The following is a 14,579-nucleotide window of genomic DNA, read 5'->3' on the forward strand; positions in this document are numbered from 1 at the left end:
AGCCAGCAACATTAACATCCAGAACCTGTGAGTTACAGATCTCCAAATGTCATGATTCAGAGAGCTTAACAGCCACATCTGGAAGTGTCCAGAATGTTTCTGTAATATTTCATCTAAATCTGCCATTTAAATCCACTGCTTTTTCACCCTATCCTCACTGGAGATGGGGAACGTTCTTCTGCCTCCCCTTGGTGACACCTTTTTAAGTATTTCAAAAGATGTCAACATAAACTCCTTTAATCATCCTCCTTTCTTTCTTTTTCCCTATGCTAAACATACCTAATTCCTTCAACTTTCTTTTCTATTTCACTACCCTCACAGACCTTTTATCATGTTTGTGATCCTTCTCTGAATATTATTCCATTTTTCATCATTGTTTTTGAACTGTTGTGCAGAGAGATGAATATATTACACGATGCCAGGGACTACCAGCCATGCTTGCGTCTTATGAACTCTTCCTGAGCCCTGGACTTACCCTTCCCAGTACTAAAATTGACCTTTAATACAAACCTCCCCATAACCTGTTTGGGATGCTGGAAACATTTGGAGCAATAAGTAGAGGGTTCCTCTGAGCCTCTGCAGACTGCACTTTCCTCACCACTCAGTTAAATGCAGCCACAATGATTTTATAAACAGTGCTATATTTTTAATATATGCACTGTAGCTGCTATTATATATCTATAATACACCCTATTCGCCGAAGAATTGATGCTTTTGAATTATGGTGCTGGAGGAGACTCTTGAGAGCCCCATGGACTGCAAGAAGATCAAACCTATCCATTCTGAAGGAAATCAGCCCTGAGTGCTCACTGGAAGGACAGATCGTGAAGCTGAGGCTCCAATACTTTGGCCACCTCATGAGAAGAGAAGACTCCCTGGAAAAGACCCTGATGTTGGGAAAGATGGAGGACACAAGGAGAAGGGGACGACAGAGGACGAGATGGTTGGATAGTGTTCTCGAAGCTATCAGCATGAGTTTGACTAAACTGCGGGAGGCAGTGGAAGACAGGAGTGCCTGGCGTGCTCTGGTCCACGGGGTCACTAAGAGTCGGACACGACTAAATGACTAAAAAACAACAACAATACACCCTAAGGATCAAAAACAGTATTTTGAACTGTGCTCAGAATCAACAGCCGGTTTATAATCTTGGCAAGGTATGTTTCAGTCTGCCTGCTCCAAGGGTGGGCTGATGTGCATAGCTAGATGCTTATGTAGATAGAAATATGATTTTAAAAGTCTGATAGATTAAGAAATTGGCACCATACTTACACAAGCAGCTCCCCCAAATATTTTTCTGACAGAGTTTATTCACTCTTGTTTTCATTGTAGTTTTAGGTTTGGCTTGCAAATTGGAAAAGTGTGTCTTTTTAAACACAGGACTTGGTTCCGCCTATGTTAATAAATAAATAAAAAGTTGTTGAAAACCAAATGAAAAATCCTGGTTTCCCCTGTTTATGATGATCAAATGAGTCTTTCATATTGCATCTTATACTTCACCATTTTTCGCATTTTGAAAGCAAGTTACAGATACCACAACTTAGTAAGTAATCAAAGACTTACTTCATATTTATTTTACCAAAAAAAAAAAAAAAAAAACAAGTCATGCCACTTATCTTGTATTAACAGTTCTCTTAGGTAGCGTAAGCTTACTTAATTACTACTGAAGAAGATTATGGATGAAATAAAGAAAAGATTTTCTCTTTTACCCCTCCCCCTAAAAAAGAAAACAAAGGACAAACCTGCACACTCTTCCAACAGAAAACAGGATGTTCTGATCCCTTTTGCACATGCAAAAATGGAATAATTAATTTTGCAAATTTGATAGGAACTGATTACCTGGAATTACTCTAAGTATCCATTTCAGGCCCTAAAAAGGGAATTCTTTGGGGCAGGGAGCTTAGGACTGAAAAGAAATGCTGGAGCCTTATTATTCCTTAAAATCAGCTATGCACGCACAACATCATTAACAAGTGTACAAAGTATGCATGCATGTATTTCGACTGATGTGATAGACAATAGTAGTTGTGGCCTGTCATACCATCCGTCTGCATATTAAACAGTCCCCAAGTACACATTGACACAGCAGACCTTAATAGCTTGGAAGCCGTAACAATCTATTGAGTCAATAATTGGCATGTTAAAGAGCATCTTGTACTCCATCAGTGTTTTAGCTAATTTGCTTATCTATCTATCTCCTCACCTACCTAAATACACCGTATAGCTAATTTAGAGCTTATACTTCAGCTTTATCCTTTTACACGTTGCACTTTTTGCCTTTGTGGAATATTTCTGAATAACAGGAGTTCGCTGCATGAGGATTTATATATAAAAGGGGGGCTGTTCTAACAACTTATATTACACCTACCTTGCTAGTAGTCACATTTGAGCTTTGTCTAGGCATGCATCCAGGCCATTTCTATTTTGTGGGTGGGATTCAGTTGCATACAAGAAAATTCAGGTTGCGCCGTTAAAATGGATTTGGTGTTCTTGCACAACATAGCTGCTTCCCCCCCACACACACACACACACAAAACACAACCTGATGTTTTACAGAAATTAAAATGATGGGGAAATGCACTGAAATAGTTGCATGGTGTGACATGGTATAATCTCTGTGCAAGCAAATCGGAGTTGATGCTTAATAAACAGCCAACATCATACAGCCTTCCTGCAAACTTTGTGCAAACAAAAACCAAGATGAATTCTCAATAAACAGGTTGTATGGAAACGGGCAAGGAAAAGGTTTCCTTTTATCATTTTCCTCACTCACAGCTGGCCACTTGGCCTGATTTAAATCTCTGGAAATCAATAAGACATATCCTGTTCACATACATAGAAAGCAAATGTGCTGCAGTGGCTACATGTATTGATTTAGCGGGTGGCAACCTCATTCAGACCCCAGATCAACCATGGAACTTGATCCATAGCCTTTTGCAAGTCCTTTCTCAGCCTAACCTACGGAAATGAGCAGCCTAACCTACCTCACAGGCTTAGTGTAAAGCAGAAATGAGCTCTTGGAGGAAAGGAAGGGTGCAATTGGGTAAATGAAGCTCGTCTTGGATCAGTCTTGGAGGACTGTGGCTCTCTAATTATTAAATATACATCCCAATAAGAAGGTTAAGCAAATGAATTTTGTTTATCCTTTCTGAATATAACAAACAAGAGCTAAGCTATCTCTGCAATATACAAATGTAAGGGAAAATAGCAGTATGATTTAAAAGGAAAGAGAAACTAAATAGAGAAACTATATAGCATTATTAAAAAGAAAGAAAGAGTGTCATTCCCCAACACTGCACCATGTTCAAACTAGCACTTATTGTAATCACAAAACATATATATCCTGCTTGCCAGTTGCAGAAGAACACACACGCACCCTTCTCCTTTGCATTGCTTCTAATAAGCGCAGCAATAATATGGGTACTGCACAAATAGACACTATCACTTTTCACACATACATTTCAAATTGCTTTTTTAGGTGCATAGTCAACCCTATTATGCACATTTTGCCAACAGGAAAATAATAATAATCTCGGATACATTTTGTGACTTGTCTGGAGCTGGGAGAAGTGTTATAAGGATCCTTCATATCTTGCTTGTGTCGATTTATATTTTGTATGTGTGTGCAAAATGTTTATGTACATTTTCCCCAATTTACACCACCCTCTGTGAGGAAAGAATCAGATGTAAACGCTTAAATCTTTCCAAAAAAAAAGAAGTTCACACCTTCCTCTCTCTCTCTCTCTCTCTCTCATTAAAAGTAAAGGTAAAGGTACCCCTGACCATTATGTCCAGTCGCGGACGACTCTGGGGTTGCACGCTCATCTCGCTCTATAGGCCGAGGAGCCGGTGTTTATCCACAGACAGCTTCCAGGTCATGTGGCCAGCATGACTAAGCCGCTTCTGGCAAACCAGAGCAGCGCATGGAAATGCTGTTTACCATCCCGCCAGAGTGGTACCTATTTATCTACTTGCACTTGATGTGCTTTAGAACTGCTAGGTGGGCAGGAGCTGGGACTGAACAACGGGAGCTTGCCCCGTCGTGGGGATTCAAAACACCGACATTCTGATCGGCAAGCCCTAGGCTCTGTGGTTTAGACTACAGCACCACCCACATCCCATTCGCTCTCATTAAAGCTACCCACAAAAACTTTGCCCAAACATGAATCTTGCCAATACTCCAACGTTCCTGCTGTGTTTTTGGGCACAGTTGACTCTCCACGTTTCTAATTTTGTCTGTTTTGAAAACTCCTGTCTTGAATCCCTTCACTGGACCCTCCACCTTAGCCTCCTTTGCTCATCATAGTGGTTTGTTAACTTAGCAGCAGGGATGGCAATATGATTCTCTTGGTATTGAGCTCTGGGCAAGGGTGACCTCAGAAGCCTGGGCAGGTTGGAAGTAGCAAGTGTTTTTAACCTGGCTGATGCCCTGCCTGAAGTGAGAACATACTCCAGGGTCGCTTGACCATAACATAGGACTCTCTTCCTCTTCCTCTTCCTCTTCCTCTTCCTCCCAGTGGGTTAGGCAGGTTAGAGGCAGCTTGCAAAGATGCTGACACTCTTGGCCAACTGGGTGCCAGTCAGTGTTGAGCAAGAATCCTGCTACATCTTGCTACTGCCAGTAATACAATTTTCCTCCAGGCCCAGATATTGAACTCTAGCATGGCATGAGTGAACGACTGCTATTGTGCTGAACAGAAGATGACCACATTCTTAAGAAAAATGATAGTTGTTTGGCGAAGGAGTCTAAAACTCGCTCTAACCTAAGGGATGAGTTGACTCAGGATGACCCCATTCATAACCCACCGCCCATACTTGGACATCTGCCATTATTTTACTTACCGTATTTTTTGCTCTAGAAGACTCACTTTTTACCTCTTAAAAAGTATGGGGAAATGTGTGTGTGTCTTATGGAGCGAATGCAGGCTGCGCAGCTATACCAGAAGCCAGAACAGCAAGAGGGATTGCTGCTTTCACTGTGTAGCGATCCCTCTTGCTGTTCTGGCTTATGAGATTCAGAATTTTTTTTCTCTTATTTTCCTCCTCCAAAAACTAGGTGTGTCTTGTGGTCTGGTGCGTCTTATAGAGCAAAAATACGGTATTTAAGTTTGTTCATATTTCTGTACATTTGTACAACCTCATCCTACTTGCCCTGTGAAGACAGTGGCTTGCGGTACATTTTAAATGAAACAATAGGCAGTGTTCAGGATGTTGAGTGTGCATTTAAATGCAGGAGAAAAGTAGTATGCATGGGAGACAGCCTGGGGTGGAGGGCTACAAGGCCAATTTGTCCTTGTTGTGTCAGAAGCTGATGGGGATCCATGCAATCTACTTTTCCACGGAGGAATCCTCACAGTTCTATTTTTCTACAGGGCTTCATCATGCCTTTGATATTGCAAACTAAGCACAGGCCATACCAATGAATGCAAAAAAAAAAAAAGTATTAAAAATTAACACATTGTCTGCTTAATCTACCCTGTGCTTTATATGCCCAAAATACCAGAGAGAAAGAATTCAGTGCATCCGTAATGCAAAAAAAGATACTCCTTTTTCCCATTTCCCCATTGGGCTAAGTCTGGACTCATCACTGAAGCAATATATGGCAGAAGCTTCCTGTACGAAGGAAGCAGGCAGGCAGAGGGTGTTTCAATTAAGGGCCAAACTAGGCATGGAGCAGAAGACACATGATTCGGTTCTCCCGTGGTTTGTTTCTTTAAGGACCATTGCTCAGCGTAAGACCTTTTGGATCTTTAATTCAGCCTCTGTAAGTCAATATAGACAATACTGAGCCACATAGAACCATGTTGTGACTAGCAATAAGGCAGCATACTGTACCTATGTTTTTTAAAATGTAATAGAAGCTGCTGGGGGGGGGCTGAATCCAATCAGCACCCTCTGCTTCCAAGCTGTTTGCCCCAATGAGAGAAACTTGGGTGTGCTCATGTGGTCCAGAAGGCAGATCAAGAATGCAGTCAGGTTTTATGTTTTATGGATAGCTATGCCCATTGGTAATAGATGTGAAGGCAGCTAGATTATGATACCCGCCACCACTTTCCCCCCCAAACCTTTCTGAAATGTTATTGTCTGCCATTAACATCAATAATCCCTGTTGTAGTAATATTATGGCAATTCCCCACCAACCAAGTTAAGGGGAAGCTAAGTATAATGATTTTTTTTCACTGGTGCTTTTGAGATTGATCGTGTGAGATATCAAAAGTCAAAGTTCTTCAGACAGCTATTAATATGAAAATTGGCACTGCATATATTATGGTAAAGATGACAGATTATTTCTGGTCGGCATCTCTAATGGTATAATACCTGGTCAGTATTTAACCCGGTCAGGGGGGTTCCTCTGGCTCACAGGCCCAACTAGACCCAGAAGGGATCCTAATTTGGCCAAAGGTCATTATTCCCCAGTCACACCCAGCTGCCCTACATGTGACATCATATGACCCCAGTTAGAGTGGGTATAGCCACTGCTCCAAAGGAGTGATCAAGAGCCTTAAATGCTCCTCTGCAAGTGGGATTTACATCTAGGGCTTTTTCAGATGGTGCCCGATGCAAGTCTTGCTGGGACTGGTGCCACTCAGAAGCTCAACTTGGAGCTGATCACTACAAAGGCCCTTTTCCTTTTCAGTCTATCTTGAATTCAAGCAGGTCTGCAAATGGCAAAGTTCCACTGCAATCATGATGCTGCCAAGTGATTGACAGGTACAGGTGCCCCCACCCAGCTGTGTAAGTGGACCATGGGACTGGGTAAAATCAGCATCCAAACTGCTGCCTCAATCCTGGTCCTGTCATCTAAAGGTAAAGGCAAACAGTTATGTCTGCAGTTATCATGCCCAAGCACATGCAGTCTCCCATACCTTCTCCTCTGGCTTGACGAAGAGAAGATCAGGTGCTTTTGCTTCTTTTTAAAAATAATAATTATAATAATAATGGAGTATTGTGTTTAAATACAGGCCTTTTGTTTAAACTTAACTACAGCGGTACCACGGGTTAAGTACTTAATTCGTTCCGGAGGTCCGTTCTTAACCTGAAACTGTTCTTAACCTGAAGCACCACTTTAGCTAATGGGGCCTCCTGCTGCCGCCGCGCCGTCGGAGCACGATTTCTGTTCTCATCCTGAAGCAAAGTTCTTAACCCGAGGTAATATTTCTGGGTTAGCCGAGTTTGTAACCTGAAGCGTATGTAACCCGAAGTACCACTGTATTGTTTAGGGAAACAAGTCAGGAACAGCAACCAAGGTTTGAAGTTAGTTTAAATTTGTACAGCTTTTGGACTTTGTGGCTATGTTTGTACATAGCACTAAACCATGATTTAGTGCAGAGGTGGGTAACTTAGAATCATAGAATTGTAGAGTTGGGAGAGACGACTTGTGGCCTTTGGGACTTCAACTGGTTCCCCTCCCTAGTTTAAGGTTACACACACAAACATGAAGCAGATGATGTGAGTCTCAGGCTCGTGAACTATCCTCTCCCCTTTCCTTCTCCCACAAAGCTGGGAGAAGGCTTTTGACAGAATTCATTTCACAATCCAAAAAAACAAACAAAACCACCCTGATTTGTCATTGCCTATGAAGCAGTGATGGTGGTTTAAAACAAACCCTGATTAATTAAACAAGCCAGACAGCCACAAATCTCTGTTTGTTCTGCTCTCTGGTTCAGGCGTAATGACAAGCCAGCTTTCATGGAAAGTGAAACGAACTCTTTCCTTCCTGCTCATGTTTAGTGTCACATGAGAAGTGGGGCAACAAGTAACTGTGGTTAGTTGAAAATGGAAACAAAAGCTTCTGATCTCCTCACAGCCACATAGGAGGAGGACAGAAAGAGCATGTATGCAATGCTAAACCTCAATTCAGTGATACATCCAAACACAGTCATTGCTAAATGTGCTAAGAGTGGTTTCAACACACATTCCATTCATTCTGAGGCTCCCACCCCCAAGGAAAGACAATGTGTGCTCATACCACTTCTAACATGCTGGGAATGTCTGTTCTCCCACTAATCTAGACCAATTTGGCAAATTTCTCAATTTCTCTTTCTGAAAAATGGAAATTCAAAATTACCTTACCCATGAAACTGTTGAGGATGGATATGATAAAAAATACGAAATACTTTGCAATTAAAAAGGCTCAATGAATTAATAACTTGGATTCAACAACAAAAATATCCTTCGCTGTAAGAATTAAATGTGAGTTTTGGACCATGGCATAGCTATATGCTGTACAGAAAGCTTAACCAGACCTTTCTCTTTTGTACAAAATATTGTTTATTGGTCTGCATTGTTTTCCATATCATGCTAAAACAGCTTTCATATTTCACCCTTCATTACAGTTTTCCATTGCATGTATTAGATAAGGCAAGGACAATTTTTGCTGCTGTTTATCTGTCGATCTATCTATCTATCCATCCATCCATGATCCAACTGTCCATTCTGTACTAATAATCATGGTCACTGCACATCCAGTCTGCTTCACAGGGTGATGAAAATGAGTTCTCTAGCATTACTGTAAAACGTACGTTTTAAGTGGGTTAATAAGGACCGGGAGACAGTTTCAACCAGCAGGTTATTTGCCTTCAATAAATTGATTCCTTCTTCCTTTACACACCCTGTGCATTGGGCAAGTGTAATTGAAGGCAGCCCAGGCTGGCTGACATCTGTTTCGTTACTAGATATACATTTGCCAAGAAGCTGGACAGCAATATCCATTTGGTATTCACAGAAAGTACTTGCAGAACAATAATGACAATAATTGCCTCTGATTCTTGTGTTTACAACATTGCCAAAGAATCATTAGGGCCTTATTTATAGATAATGCTTATTAATCACATGGATTTGAATTCTGGAATGTATTAGATTAATATTCTTTTGTAGCCTAGTTCTGCCCTAATGCTATGAAAAGCGTTTGCTGAAGGCAATTCACCGGAATAACTTATGGGGGGAAAGTTAAATACAGCTGGTAATCTGCAGGTGACAGATAAAGAGCATAGGTGTGTGTGTGAGAAAGAGTGTGTGTCTCAGTTAGTACATCAAATGGTTGGTGTGGAATTGTCTTTACAAAGGCCTTCCTCTCAGAAGTTTTCAGAAATAGCAACTGGTGCATAACACTGTGGCCGAACTGCGTACAGCTTCTGGGTCATATGGCCAGCATGACTAAGCTGCTTCTGGTGAACCAGAGCAGCGCACGGAAATGCCGTTTACCTTCCTGCCAGAGTGGTACCTATTTATCTACTTGCACTTTGACGTGCTTTGGAACTGCTTGGTTGGCAGGAGCAGGGACTGAGCAATGGGAGCTCACCCCGTCGCGGAGATTCGAACCGCCGACCTTCTGATCGGCAAGTCCTAGGCTCAAACCCAATCTGGACTTTGGCCATGTTTTGGTACCCCATCGCATTTAAAGAAACAGTAGCATAAGGAATTATCGCAAAGGTTAAGGGTGCAGCCCCTCCCCACCCCCAGAAATCTGAGCATTGCTCAGAGGGGTGCAGCTGGCAGTGGTATGAGATGGGGGCTTGTGGCAGCAGCTAGGTTTTGGAAATCCATCCCCCAGGAGATTCTCCCTCCCACTTTACAGGCTTTCTGATATTCAGTGGAAACTTATGTTTCATCAGTAGGGCTGGTTCTCCATTATTCTTAGGTGGTACAAGTTGGGAGGCAGCTATCCCCCTAACTAGCCTGCTGTCCTCAGATGCTGTGGAGGATACTATCCCATTGCCAGCGTTAAAATAACTGGCAGCCCGGTTAGCATATATACGTATGTAGAATGGGAGAGTACAGTCTTCTCCTTTCCCTCAGGCAGCAAAATGTCTTGAGCCAGCCCTGCTCATGAGGACTTTGATTGGCAGGGAATTTCTCCTCATTATTTTGATATTTGGGTTTGTTTGGTATTTGTGTGTGCATGCATTGGTTTTTGGTTCGTTATGTTAATTTATTTTTGTTACTTTTTGATTGATTATTGTACTGCCTCTGTGTGTGTTTTAATTTAATGTTTGCATGCTGCTTTGAAGGCCTTCGGTGAGGGAAAAGCTGTCAAACATATTTTTTTTATATATGAACTATTCTAAAAGCTAAAGACTCACACATTTCATTCTTCCTAATCAGAGGGAGAGTTTATAATGCAACACCATGAATCAAGTCTGCACCGGCACACAGAATGGACTGCTAACCCGTGCATCAGTTAAAGAAGTTCTTGCGGTGCACTTTGCGTGTGCTTCTTTTTTGACTGTAGAACTTATCTCTGTGTTGGAAAAATATTACATATAAAGCTGCTCTAACCACATTGGTCTGGATTCAACTAACAAATCCAACTAGCAGAAGCCAGAACACAGACTTCCATTAGTGCATTGGGGCTTACCTCACTTTCCTTCCCCCCACCATTTGCCACATACACACACAAAATTTTCTCAGGGGGGGGTGTCCAGGTGAACACCCCCCTAAATAGTTTACCCAGAGAGGAGATGGAGTCTTGTTCCATCTGGCAAGCTGAAATTCTTGTGCTCGTGAAACAATTGTCATAGCACTATGGTGAATTCCTCTCCTTATTAATTTCAAAGTCACATTGTGTCTTATAGAACTTACTCCCTTGTAAAGTGTGCATTACAGCCCTAGAAGCTCAAGCCAAGGCTATATTCCATGAAATAAAAGCCGTCTGAGAAGCCTTAGATCATTTATGCAAGTGAAGCCCCACCGACTGCTACTCTGGGACTTCCCTATTTAGAGCTATAGGACTATTTTATTGTTGTGGACTGAACAATTCTATATATCTCTAAGCCATGGGTAGGCAAACTAAGGCCCAGGGGCCGGATCTGGCCCAATCACCTTCTAAATCCGGCCCGTGGATGGTCCCGGAATCAGCCTGTTTTTACATGAGTAGAATGTGTCCTTTTTATTTAAAATGCATCTCTGGGTTATTTGTGGGGCATAGAAATTCATTCATATATTTTTTTCAAAATATATTCCGGCCCACCCACAAGGTCTGAGGGACAGTGGACCGGCCCCCTGCTGAAAAAGTCTGCTGATCCCTGCTCTAAGCAATCCCTGTTGAGTTAAAGCATTGTAAAGGATTGTAGTCTTAATTGCTCTCTTATAGCCTGATCCTATACACATTTACCTGGGAGTAATCCTCACTGCATTCCATGCAACTTATCCCTGATAATGTTTACTTGGGGGAGTAAGTGCCATTCAACTCAATAACATTTGCTGATAAGTAAACATGCACACAAACTCATTCTGTAAAAGAAGTGGGAAGATCATGTTATTTGTGCATGTTATATTAGGATCTACTTTGATGTTAGATGTGTAAATGTTAGACAGTCAGTGAGGTGTGGTGGCTAGAGTGTTAGACTCGGACCTGGGAGGCGAGTTCAAGTCCCGACAGGGACATGAAACTCACTGGGTGAGTCCCCAGCTCTCAGCCTAAACTCTCAGACAAAGTTGTTGTGATGATAATAATATAGAGAGGGGGAGAGAGTCATGTATGCCAGCTACCATGAGGTACTTGGAGCACAGGTGAGCTACAAATCCAAGAAAAAATAAATATATTGAAGCAAGCTATTCTTTTAAAGATAACTTATCTAATATGTTTATACATTTATAGGGTACATAGATGATAGATATATAAATTATCCTGCATATATTATGGAATGTTTTGTTTTTAAAGAGGTCACTGGCAGATATGTTTCCAAACATAGAAGCATGCGGTGTCACAGCTCATAGGCTCTACTTGTTAAAAGTCCCAAACATTTTTTAAAAAAAAGAAATAAGCATTACAAATTATGCTCGAATAATATCAGTGTCTGTTGGAGTGGACACAGGATCAGAATTGAATATATATATATATATATATATATATATATAGGCCTGAATTTGAAATCAGCCATGGTAACCAAGTGGCATTGGGCAAGTCAAGGCCTCTCAGAGAAATAGGCATAGTAAGGCTCTGTTTCACAGGTTTGCTGTTAGGATAAGGTTTTTACATACACAAAGTGCTTGTTAAACTACTAGCCATAATGAGTAAGGGAAAAGAAATAAGGAGGAATTAAAGCTGCAACATGCAACAAGCAATCTGAATATCAGCTGTGTGAATTTAAATTTTCCTTTGTCACTGGTTCTTAATATGCTGGGGGGGGGGATCTCTAACACCAATGCTACTGCAGAACCCGCCTTTCTTTTTTTCTTTTTTTGGTGTGCAGTCAGCGCCTGAAATTTGCATTTAAACAAATGACATAGAGAACAATGTACCATGTCTTTTTTTTCCTCTCCCCCGTGAGACTGTTCTTCAAGTATAATGTAAAGAACTGCTAACTTTAAAATTACATTTCTGTCTGCCTTTTTAACCTACTGTTGTGACAAGTAATAACTGACTTCTTTAACCAAAAGAATTTGGGAAGGGGGAAAAAATTATTCTAGACCTGATTCATCTTGTTTACAGTGAGTGCTTTATAATGAATGTTTCACCTGAGTAGTCAGTCACATTCCTTAAAAAAGAATAAAAATGCAAATCTTTCAAAATACAAACATCGAGGAGAAAAAGAAAATGTTGTTCAATGCTTTCCTTTTTAAACTCATGATGTCTGCGGGGGATATTTGTTATTTACCATATACCCTAAACTACATTAACTTATACCATACACCTAGTTTAAAATATGTTGACATGAATGTAAGATCGATTAATTGAGTATAACTTGCTCACTGATAGTCTAAATGCCTATGACCAGAGTAGCTCAGTTGCCCCGAGGGTAAGTTCAGTTGGCAGAGCATGAGACTCTTGATCTCAGGGCTGTGAGTTTGAACCCCGCATTGAGCAAAGGATTTCTGCATTGCAGGAAGTTGGTCTAGATAATTCTCAGCATCCCTTCCAACTCTATGGTTCAGAATGGGGAGCCAGAGACCCTCCAAACATTATTGGACTCCATCTTGCTGTATCCCTGAACACTGGAGAAGCTGGCTGAGGCTGATGGGAGCTGGGAGTCCAACTACATTGGGAGGACCATCGCTTCCCAATCCGTGACATACGACATGGTGGTCTGCTATCCAAACTGGAGGTGCCCACTGGGATGGCGATGGCGCACGACCCGGAAGTCTTTAGATTCTAGTCTCAGTATGTAGTTTCATAAATGCATTCAGGCTTCCTAGGAATCCCAGCCATTTTGCTTAGAACAAAAATGAGTTTGATGAAGACCTAGAGCACACAACTCAAAACAACAGTGTGGAAATATTGTTTCTGGATTACTTTCACACTTCTGATGAAGGTGAACAAGTCTGAAATTTTAGCCATCCTTCAGGTCTGGGTCAGTATTTTCATATATCTAGCCAGCTAAGCATAACTCCATAATGTCAGTAAATACTAGGTGATTAATTCACATATTGTATGTGACACTGCCTCCCCCCCCCCTCCACACACACACAAACCTTGTTTTAGACTATTAGCTTCCCACCCCCAAAACGCACTGACACAACTGATAACTAAAATTAACTAAAAATAAAAAATCCCGCACAGTTGGAAGTTCTACTAGCAAGCGTTCTGTATTCATTTCTATGTATGTCACCAACATCATACAAATGAGATTGACCTTGCAATCAAAAAGAAGTGTTCGGGAGATAGGATGATATTAGCAATGCTCTTTCATTATGTGTAATGTTAGCTTTTTATTCTGAAATTGTTCAGACCAAATTGGTATCCCAGACCAAACAAACATTTACTTGAAAATCAGTGGAACTTGCTCATGTCTTAGGCTTCATGTCAGTTGTTATATTCTTCCATAAGTTCCATCAATATGTACTTTCATTATTTAGAAGACAGGAACAAATCCTGACCTGTGTGTTTTTAGCTTTGCCATGTGAGTACATGTGCATTACATTACAACATCCAGGTTTAAGGCCCTATATAAGGTTTGCCTGCCTTTTTCAGAAAATTTTTAAACTGCTTTATACCCCATCAAGATTGAAATCTTATATCTACTTATTTGGGAGTGAGTTCCATTGAACTGAATGCCTTACTTTTGAGTAAGCATAGATAGTATCCATGGGGGAAGGGGAAGTCAAATCTTACATGTGAATCCTTGAAAACAGACTTGTTCATAAATGCAATATTAGAAACTGATCTCAAAAATAAAATACTTTCATGTATGCTGATTTTGAGTCATTCAAATTGTTAAAATTGGTGTTAGATGGGTTCTAAACGGTTTCTGCTTGCATGCATGAGATGAGCACTGGAATAAATAGCAAACCAATTTGTTTAAGTGAACCCACAAGGATGGTGCTACACTTCATTTTTTATATAGGGATTCTGAAAAATTAAGCAAATTCTCTGTAACTGGACAGCCTGAGATAAAGCGTACATCTACCGATTTTTCTATCCTAAAATCAAAGGTTGTCAAAATTATTGCAGTAACATTACAACCACAAAACAGAGGCCACAGTAAAAGCGAGAGAAAGTTAACCATAGCAAAATCAAATGGAATGCATTTTCAAATGAAAACTCTTTCTCTGAATATTGGTAACACTAGGCTCCGAAGGCTTCTCAAAGTAGAGAACTTCAAAGAGCTGGGCCTAAATACAGAACACACTATGGAATTAT

This window comes from Podarcis tiliguerta, assembly GCF_965153285.1.
Source record: "Podarcis tiliguerta genome assembly, chromosome: 4".
In the NCBI taxonomy this organism is placed as follows: domain Eukaryota; kingdom Metazoa; phylum Chordata; class Lepidosauria; order Squamata; family Lacertidae; genus Podarcis; species Podarcis tiliguerta.